Source organism: Clupea harengus, chromosome 24 (assembly GCF_900700415.2).
Source record: "Clupea harengus chromosome 24, Ch_v2.0.2, whole genome shotgun sequence".
Lineage (NCBI taxonomy): Eukaryota > Metazoa > Chordata > Actinopteri > Clupeiformes > Clupeidae > Clupea > Clupea harengus.
In genome coordinates this window covers 17,795,079-17,805,171 of record NC_045175.1, presented here as the reverse complement: position 1 = coordinate 17,805,171, position 10,093 = coordinate 17,795,079, and the positions used below count along the sequence as shown (strand labels likewise).

Here is a 10,093-nt window from a genome sequence, read left to right as displayed (position 1 = left end):
TTATTTTTTAAGATCTCCTGAAGTTTTCTTTTGAGGGAAGATATTTTCTCCGTTGAACACAACTCTGCTAAAATACCAAGGGGGAGAAATAAGGCGAGAAGAAATTGTAAAACATAAAAAGACATAAACATATTTAATTTATTTTAATGTCTGTAGTGAAATAACTTATATGTTACCTTTATCCTGAGGTCTTATAGTCACTGAGAGAGAGAGAGAGAGAGAGAGAGAGAGAGAGAGACATCACTACAGAAGCACAATAAATACTTAACAGAAGTACTTTAAATACTTACTATTTAAATATAATGTATCTGTTTTATTTAATACATTCTGCCTATTGCAAAAATACACATTGGAGTCAGGACATTGTAAAAGTATTTTGCCATACAATTGTTTGCCATACATTTTAATTGGTTTATTTTGTATAAATAATATTCAAAAACATATGAAATGTTCACAATTTTTTTTCAAAAGCCCTAGAAATGACCTAGAGTAATAATCAGTCATCTGTGTGTGTGTGTACTGTAGTTAATATGCCATTGGGCCATTATCCCCTCCTTGCTGTGGCAGGGGTCTTCCTTCTAAACTGAATGTGACAGGGCCATTAAAGGTGCAGCCCATCAAGGGTTTACCTTCCCTCCAGATTCAGCTTATAGTCTATTTACTTATATAATTTGGTTAGATGCCACGATATGGTTTGGCCTGCTAAGAGGCATAGTGAGGCTAATTATTAATGCGCTTAACACAAACCGATTGAACGATAGACTACATAGCCAGTCATAATTCCGAATTTGATTGAGCCAGAATGGGTTAAAAACATTTTCATTTTCTCATTGTCACATCATGAAAATAAAAACTAAACTGAATTTTTTCGCACAAACACACACACACACACACACACACACACACACACACACACACACACACACACACACACACATACACACACACCCAGAGACATATACACACAGCACAGAATAATGAATAGTGTCCAGGATGTCAAACATAATCACACATAGGATTATGAACATAAAGATACTCACACACACACACACACACACACACACACAGAGACAGAGAGGGGGTCAGAAAGAATGTGATAGAGATGAAAGAAAGAGAGAAGGAAAAAGGGGGATGGCACAGAGAAAGATACATTGAAAAAAGCCAGAGAGAAGGACAAGACAGAAAGAGGGAATGAATGACAGAGAAAGAGAAGTTCGAAAGAAATGGAGGAGGAAAATATTAAATAAAACAGAAAGAGTCACAAAGAAAGTAAGCAGAGAGAAAGTGAAAGAGAGAGAGAGATAGAAAGTGTGTTAGTAGAAACAGAAATGATGAATATACACGAATAGAGAGACAAACATGAGGTTGTCCTGAAGGAAAATAAAATGTATTAAACGATGTAGCATTTTATAGCCACCTTTCATGTGGTTAAATGTATCTATTTTTCCTCTTTCCCTTTCACTGTCAAAAACTATCATTTTTTTAAACATGTTATAGACATGATATAGACCCTTTACATGTCTGTCTATACATTTCCAAGTCTCACTTACTTACAAATATCAAAAACTTATCTCGGTTTATGTTATGGTTGTGTGTGTGTTTGTGTGTGTTTTTGTGTGTGTGTGTGTACTGCAGTTAATATGCCACTTGATCCAAATGTCTGACAGTGGGCCATTACCCCCTTCTTGCTGTGGCGTGTGCCTTCTTCCAAAGTTGAAGGTGACAGGGCCTCTGATGGTGCAGCCAGTCACGGCTGGGGCGTTCACCATCCCTCCAGAGTGAGCAATGGCGTTCACGTTGACCCCTCCACCCAGACCTAGGGAACTCTGCTGGCCTCCCACTGAGAGAGAGAGAGAGAGAGAGAGAGAGAGAGAGAGAGAGAGAGAGAGAGAGAGAGAGAGAGATCGGGGGAGATCGGGGGAATATGTGGGGTGAGAGAAAGAGGGAAAGATGGGGAGTGAAGGAAAGAGAGACAAGGAGAAGAAAGAACATATAAAGAAAGAAGGGGTCAGGGTTGAATGAGAGAGAGAAGGGGTCAGGAGAGAGTGAGAGAGAGAAGGGGTCAGGAGAGAAGGAGAGAGAGAGAGAGAGAGAGAGAAGGGGTCAGGAGAGAGTGAGAGAGAGAAGGGGTCAGGGAGAGGGGGAGAAAGATGAAAGAAAGAGGGAAAGGTGGAAAGTGACAAAGAGAAAGATACATTGAAAAAAGACAGAGGGAAGAGATGGAAAGAGGGAATGAATGAGAGATAAAGACCAGTAAGAAAAAAAGGAGAGACACAAAAAGAGAAATAGTGTCATGAGAAACAGAAATGATGAATATACTGTATATATGATTCTTCCCACATGCCCAAACAACCGCCTCATCAGAGACTGTGAGCTACACACTTACATCTTCCCAGATTTCTCTCCAAGTCCATGGCCAACTGGTTGAGGTTCATCTTCTTCAAGATGTCAAACATGACGTCCCCAGCTCTCGTGCTGTACACCTGCACTATTAAGTCCACATTGTCGTCTGTGTCGGCATTCTCCAGCTTTCGCCATGCGATTTGGCCCTGGTCCCGAAGGTAGTGCTTAAACCTCTTAAAATCGGCCTCCGTGAGGTTGTCAAGAGTGTTCCTCAGCACTTCCCTCAGGCTGGCGGTCATTGTGTGGTCCAAATGTATTAGTCAGCTACTAACTGGATGCTTTTGCCACTGTGAAAATGCCGTTTCTGTCTCCTCCTGTGTCAATAAAGGTTGAATGAATGAATGAAAGAAATAATAAAAGGAAGAATGAATGAATGAATGAATGGATGGATGAATGAATGCATGGATGAATGAATGAATGGATGGATGGATGGATGAATGAATGAATGGATGAATGACTGAAATAATGAATATATGAAGAATGAATGGATGAATGAGTAAATTAATAAATGTTATTCTAAGTGTATTTCCTGTCTGCCTCAGTCCACTACTGCCTATTACTTTTTCCACAAATAATGAACGGATGACCGAATGGAAACGTAGTATCTATATATATAACTATATGACATTAACTATATGTAGTATCTATGTAGTACTCACTGTATATAACTATATGACATTAAGTTCCTACGACTGACAATCCATCCCTAATTCTTAAGGTTCAGTACCAATCTATAAACGGGAAACACTTTTATAAATGTAAATGAAATACTGGTCACACTGAAGCACAAAGATAGGGAAGGGATGGAATGTAAAGGAAATACATAGTGAAGTGCCCATTCTAGGGATGGAATGTAAAGGAAATACATAGTGAAGTGCCCATTCTAGGGATGGAATGTAAAGGAAAAACATAGTGAAGTGCCCATCGTAGGGATGGAATGTAAAGGAAATACATAGTGAAGTGCCCATTCTAGGGATGGAATGTAAAGGAAAAACATAGTGAAGTGCCCATCGTAGGGATGGAATGTAAAGGAAATACATAGTGAAGTGCCCATTCTAGGTCTAGAGAGTACCAAACCTGCACTCAGACTGCAACGCCAAATAGCCAGGCTCGAATGGTATGGCAGTCAGAGCACATACTCATCTGGTGTGCCAAAGCAAACCAAAGCAAAACGTGTAGATCAATCTGATCAACTATAACAGATCTCATCAATACATTCAGAGTATTGTCTTCTATCTGTTTAGTATATTGTATCCATGGTGACTGGTTTTGTTTACTGTCCCTTAGTAATATGTGATAGTTTGTTTACTGTTGCTTAGTAATATTAGCCTGGGTAGCAGACAAACATTAGCCCCGCCCACAACATTTGAGGTCTGGAAGTTCGGTCTGGCACTGCTCCGTTGGGGAGAAATTATAAAAAAATCAAAAAGCTGTTCGTACCAATCAAATTGTCAGGGCGGGCTTTATACGATGATGGACAGATGATCAACAGTAACGTAATCAACCACGTCACCAAAGAGCGCTTGGGTTGAATTCGTTTTCAACAAACATGGCTGCCGCTGGAGAGCTGAGATGTGTAGATTCGACTCTGTTTTAGAAGACATCGACAGTGCATTCATTTTGAAAGAGGAGCAGAAAAACGCGATCAAGGCATTTGTCGATCGTAAAGATGTTTTTGCCGTCCTTCCTACGGGATCCGGTAAAGGTTTAATTTATCAGCTGGCCCCGATGGTCTACTTTATGGTCATACTACGTTGCTCTGATTGGTTTTAGGTATATCCAATTGAGCGATAAGGCATTTTTTTCCCTGGTTCGGTTGAAACACGCCCCTAATCACAGCCCAATGGAGTAGTATCCGACTTATATTCTGACTAGAATTATGAGTATGACAACTTCAGGCTAGTGAACTGTAACACCGAAACACTAATCCCAATTGCTATTCACAACTTGCAGAACCATATTTTGGAGTTTTCAACTGTAAATTCTGATCCGCAAAAGTACAAAAAAAATAATTGCAAAAGAAATGTAATACTTGCAAAACCACAGGATTTGCCTTTGCAAAGTTCTGAGCTTTCTCTCACATGTCTGCGTGTTTAAAAAAAGAAAAGATTTGCAACATACAACTTCATATCAAGAAACTATAGGTAGTGGCTGTTCTAACAGAAGTATCCAGTGGGTGGCAGTGTTTCACTGGCCAGGAACATTACAAGCGTCATGCAATTCTGTTCTGCTCAATGCAAGATGGGGGGAAGATAAGCCCCCTTGTACAGCTACTCTTCAGTTTACTTTTAACTGTAATATGTGTGTTCTCATGGGTTTGAGTAAACACTGTTCCCACCCAGTTAGTAAAACGATTTGATGTGTGAGAGGAAAAGCAGCCTTGAAGAGTAACATTAGTTGGTTAACTAGATAGCCTGGAGCACCTTCACATTACTGGGGCCCCGGGGCTAAGAGCATTTTTTAAGGGCTGCAGCTGGATGGAGAGATTGCCTCCCACCAGAGGTTATGAAGAAGAGCCTGATTAGCTGAGAAGTACAGATGCCATGGTGTATTCACCTCCAGTGAAGTCTCCAGTCTGGCATGTTTCCATATCAAGAGTCAAAAACAGTATTCAGGATTTATATTTATACACCCAAAGATTACTTTAGATCCTTGTAAATTAAATAGGTAAACTGAAATATATGTAGCCTATCTATATAAATATTTTGAAGATGTTTCAAACTTCAAAATCGTATTGGTATTACCTCTGCCAGTTAACACATTAGAAAGTCAGGTCACCTCTCTTCTGGAAATATGAACACGAGCATACTGTACTGTTTACATGACATTGTTTAATCTCATTAGACACATGCTGAAGTCTGTAAGTCAACCAACAATCCATACAACATCTCTATGAACCCACAAGTCATCAACACCCATCAACATTCATGCCATGATCCACCTTACCTCATTGTCCAAAGTAGTCGTCCCTCAGCCAGTCCTCAACTGACCCTAAGAACACAAAAATTCCATCTGATGAATATGTGAGAACAGCAATTGAACATGAAGTAAACATTTCCAGAGCACATAAAGGGGGCATATGCCACTGACACTGTGCAATGACATAATGCACGATTAGAGTATTGGAGTATTAAACATCAACTTATAGGACTCCTGTGTCCCTTATAGGACACAGGAGATCATCTGGAAGTTGTCTGGACAGTCATTGGCTAAAGGTGTTGGAGACATCAGGCTCCTCACTAATGTAACAGTGCTGTTGCCAAGAGTGCAGTATATCAATGCTGATATGGGGGAATAGAACTTGAAGTAAAAAGAACTGAGACACACATCTCTTTTCCAGGATAAGTGAAAGGACACACAGTCTATAGAAAAATAGGAAGGCTGTGGTTTTGACTACACTTGCTTTCATTTGAAATGTTTCTTAACAGTATTCTGTATATACAGTCACATAGTTAGCCCCATCAGTCTAGGCTCTTCTCAATCTCCACGCATAGACTGTAGATAGATGTAATTATGTCATGTTTATTGTCAGTCTGGATTTGATTATAAGTGCACTCCAAAGCCATGACCCAGACCCAGAGAGAGGAAATGGCCCTGATGGAGCCCAGATCTGGCAGAATGCCTTCACACTGAGGACTGCTGTAAAGGTAACTGGCTTTTCCAGTTAATTTTGTTGACCCAAGGGAAAACAATGTGTGTTATTAGATACAATGTAAGTCTTCTGATTTGATTGGGGTCAGATGGGAGGTCAGGTTTAATTGGCTGTAATGGTCAACCAAACAAAGCACAGGTGGGAGTTGCTAGTTACAGTTTTTAAAATAGTGGCTCGGATCTCTTTCTAGAAATTCATCTCTTATTGTGGTTTAAGATCCTACAATAAAACTCCTTTTAAGAACGTCACATCCAAGTCAAATGGGTGATTGAGACATTGCATGCTGTGCAATTTAGACAAGGCAAAAGACAGGACAATGTCAGTGTATTGACAGCCAGTTTCACCCTCACACCAACAAACCTTTGAAGCCAAGAGTTTCATTAAATGGTTTTGGCTGGATTCCTGCGCTAACAAAGACCCAACCCAGAGCATTCTGAGAGCACAGGTTCAGACATGTCACGGAAAGCAAAAATAGCTGTAGGCCCTCTCTCTCTCCTCATCCTCCCTCTCCCCAAAACAAAGCATTTGTACTCCAGATGACATGCCATGATAATCTTTTGACAGTAAGCTGGCAGCAGTTTTCAGTTGCTCAGCACCAGCTGTATGAGCTGGGAGTCGACTTGATCACATTCATGTTCATGTTTTAGAATGATCACAAGTCACATGGCATTAGAAAATGACTCTCTATCTCTCACTCTCACTCTCTCTCACACACACACACACACACACCTGTGTGTTTCTTTGTACTCATACACAACCATGCGTATGACTTGATTTCAATTTTATTTTCTCCTAAAAAAAGACACTCACATCTTCTCTGTCCCGACTGAATTCCTCCATGGTCATACCTTAAGAAGAATGAGAAAAGAAAATCCTGTTGAGGCAAAATAATTTAGAATGTATCTTGTAATTATTGCATTGTTTTAATCACACACAATTATATTGTTTTCTGTTTGAGCAGAAGAGGGAAAAAATAAGCATGGAATAAAAAGGCAGAAACATATTTCAGAGTCTTTATATACAGCCAGAATAGCTGGAAGGTAGCATAATCACATAAACCTAGTATAATAATAATAATAATAATAATGATAATAATAGTAATAATAGCTGGAAGGTAGCATAATCACATAAACCTAGTATAATAATAATAATAATAATGATAACAATAGTAATAATAGCTGGGAAGTAGCATAATCACGTAAAGTTTACAGTATTAAATAAACTAGGTGCTTGACATAGTTTGAACCTCAAAAAGATCCTTCAAAGAGATCCTTCATTTTCAACACATAATGAAATATAACCATATTTTCATTTCATTTTTTTACTTGTAATGTACAGTTTCTTATGAATTGATTCATGTTCCACATTATTAAGTGCATATAAATATCAGAGTGAATGTCATATTTTAAGAAGTAATTCATTTAAAGAATAAAATGACCTCCCCCCTCTCTCCCACACACACAAGCAGTTCTCTTTTTCACAGTATTGCATGTGCACGTGTGTGTGTGTGTGTGTGTGTGTGTGTGTGTTTGTGTTTGTGTTTGTGGTGCTCACATGTGTGTGTGTTCTCTCACCCTCTCCTTTTTATTCTTTACATATGTGATCATTTGTCTACCAGCTTTGCTTGCTTTACCAGAGTGGTACATCTCACATTCAGGCATCTCTGTCAACGGGGCATGTGAGGTGTGGAAATGGTCTAACTCTGTCTAATCAGTCCGTCCTAAAAGACATTAGTGTTGACGAGACCTGCAAATCATCCCTTGAATTTTCCAACTCTGTCTAATCAGTCTGTCCTAAAGGACATATATGTTGATGCAGACCTGCAAATTATCATGACCTGTTAATGACCAGGCTTAGATCCACTTAAAAAAAAAGTGGATTTCTAGTCGGTGCTTACAAAAACAAAAACTGGTTCTTCCACTGTCATGCATGTTTTCTTACTCACTGCATTTGCCCTGTCACTGAATTCCAGTTTTCAGCCTCATGGTTTTGACAAAAGTCAAAGTTGGCCTACTGCTCTCCAGATGAACTTTGTTCTTTGCCAGGCTTCATCATCCGTTTCAGTGTGTGAGGGGGTTCAAAAAAGTTTGGTGACCACTGGTCTAGAATGTCACTGTGGCTGTGTCACTGCCTACACAACCATTTTGTAAAGTAAGTGTGAACGGTAGGAAAACAAGAGGGAATAAAGGCCTTTTTACAGTTCATGCTGAAGTCTAAATCCAAACATGCAATGGATCGAATTATTATGTATAGAAGATTCAATCACATTGCATTCCTCAAATAATACAAACATAAACACATAATAAGCACATAAAAGCACAATATGAGCACATAAAATGAAAAACTAAAGTTGTCCATAAAATTGGATATAATACAATGATAATATAGAGAGAAATGTTTTAAAACGTTAGCTCACTTTTGCTAAATGAGTTGCTTAGGTCTGATATTGCTGGCTGTAGCAGCATGTAGGGTAGACTGCAGTGGTTCCCAAACTTTTTACAGTCCCGTACCCCTTCAGACATTCAATTTCCAGTTACGTAGGCTACCCCCCCCCCCCCTTTCACCCTGAGGTAGATTGATGGCTTAAAATTAGTGAATAATATGTGCCACAAGTGACCCAAACCTTCTAAGGTTGTTGTTTGCCAGCCATCAGAAGACTTAAAAAACATTATTTGTAGGCGATTGGAAAGATGAGCGAATTCATTTTACAGGCTGTAGCGGAGGTGTGTGTGTCAACCATTGAACAGGGGGGCGTGGCCGGAGCGAGTTCAGCACAGACGTGACATGTTCTCAGTGGTTTTGTTTTTTAATTAATGCTTGTTCATTGTTGTGATCGTTGTTGTGTTTATTAGAAATAAATACAGCCTTGCAGGGCAAAATACAGGGGAATGTGGGCGATTTTGATGCACAAAATGATGTTTCCGTCTGAAAGTTGCAATTCTGTTTCAAAGGGTACATTCCGCGAATTCCGTCCGTTTTCTGTTATCGCGGACATTTTCTCCCCGCGTACCCCAGTTTGGGGACCGAGGGGGTAGAGTAACATTTCAAATATTTTTGGAATAAGAGCCACCAACAGCCTAAAACAATCTGAGTGTAGGCTACTCAGAATGTCTCTGTAAGATAATAGGCAAAGCTCACATTGTTATGATCGTTTTTATAGCCATACAAGGGAATATATTGTAATGACAATTAAGAGAGCGACACAAACGGTTTGCGTGAAAGAAATGAGTTCCTGTGCCCAGTAGGCTACTGGCTGCAATATGACATGCTACAGACAGGGTTTTTTTTTTATCAACGGAGAACATAGGCTACCATAGTTGACAAAGCTACGATAAAAGTTACTATATCAAACGTGCCTCATGAATGAGTTGCAAATGGTAAAAAGAGTACCAACTGTACTCGGTCTACCCCTGTCTTGAGTTGAACTTGAGTCTCACGTGTGGAAAAACAACGTACCACCAAAACCGATAGCGCATCTCGACCAAGGCTAATCATAGAATTCAGAAAAAAATTCCTATAACCTCTCAGAGAAAACCCACACTCACACCTACTCACAGAGTAAGATATTCCCAGTAAGATCACAGCTTAAACAAGCACTCTCAGTAGTTAGGCACCCAGCGTGCCGTTTTTGGTGAGAGCAACTCATATATGTTGTTTGTAGTATTGATACTCAAAGCTAATGTCCCGTGCTGCACCTGCACTCCGATTAACAACTGTGTCACGTTTAACAAGTGTCACAAATCAAGGATAATCCATATTTTAGTCGAGGTGAATATTATTCTGAGGTAGGCTACTACCTTACCGTCAGATAAATGAAGTGCATCGAATGCTCCAAGCCGACGTGATGTAAAACAGATTTTTCAAACTTGAATGCGGACTTAACTACGTATGATTTGCCATTCTGAATAGTCACTAGGGACACAAAGGGCGGGGAAAGATCAGTGAAGTTGCCTATGTAAAAGAGTAATTTCACCAGCAGTAAGTTTCGTGACACTATACGGGGATCCGTTACATGCTCTGCGATTGGGACGCAACCAG

General features: G+C 39.7%; 1 long non-coding RNA gene across 1 annotated transcript; it reads right to left on the bottom strand.

Moving 5' to 3' along the window:
* Positions 1-31: 31 nt before the first annotated feature.
* LOC116219213 lies at positions 32-1,834 on the bottom strand. Its single transcript, XR_004163121.1, has 3 exons — positions 1,679-1,834; positions 177-200; positions 32-67 (listed from the first exon to the last, which is right to left on the bottom strand). It is a non-coding gene; the product is annotated as an uncharacterized LOC116219213 (long non-coding RNA).
* Positions 1,835-10,093: the final 8,259 nt, after the last annotated feature.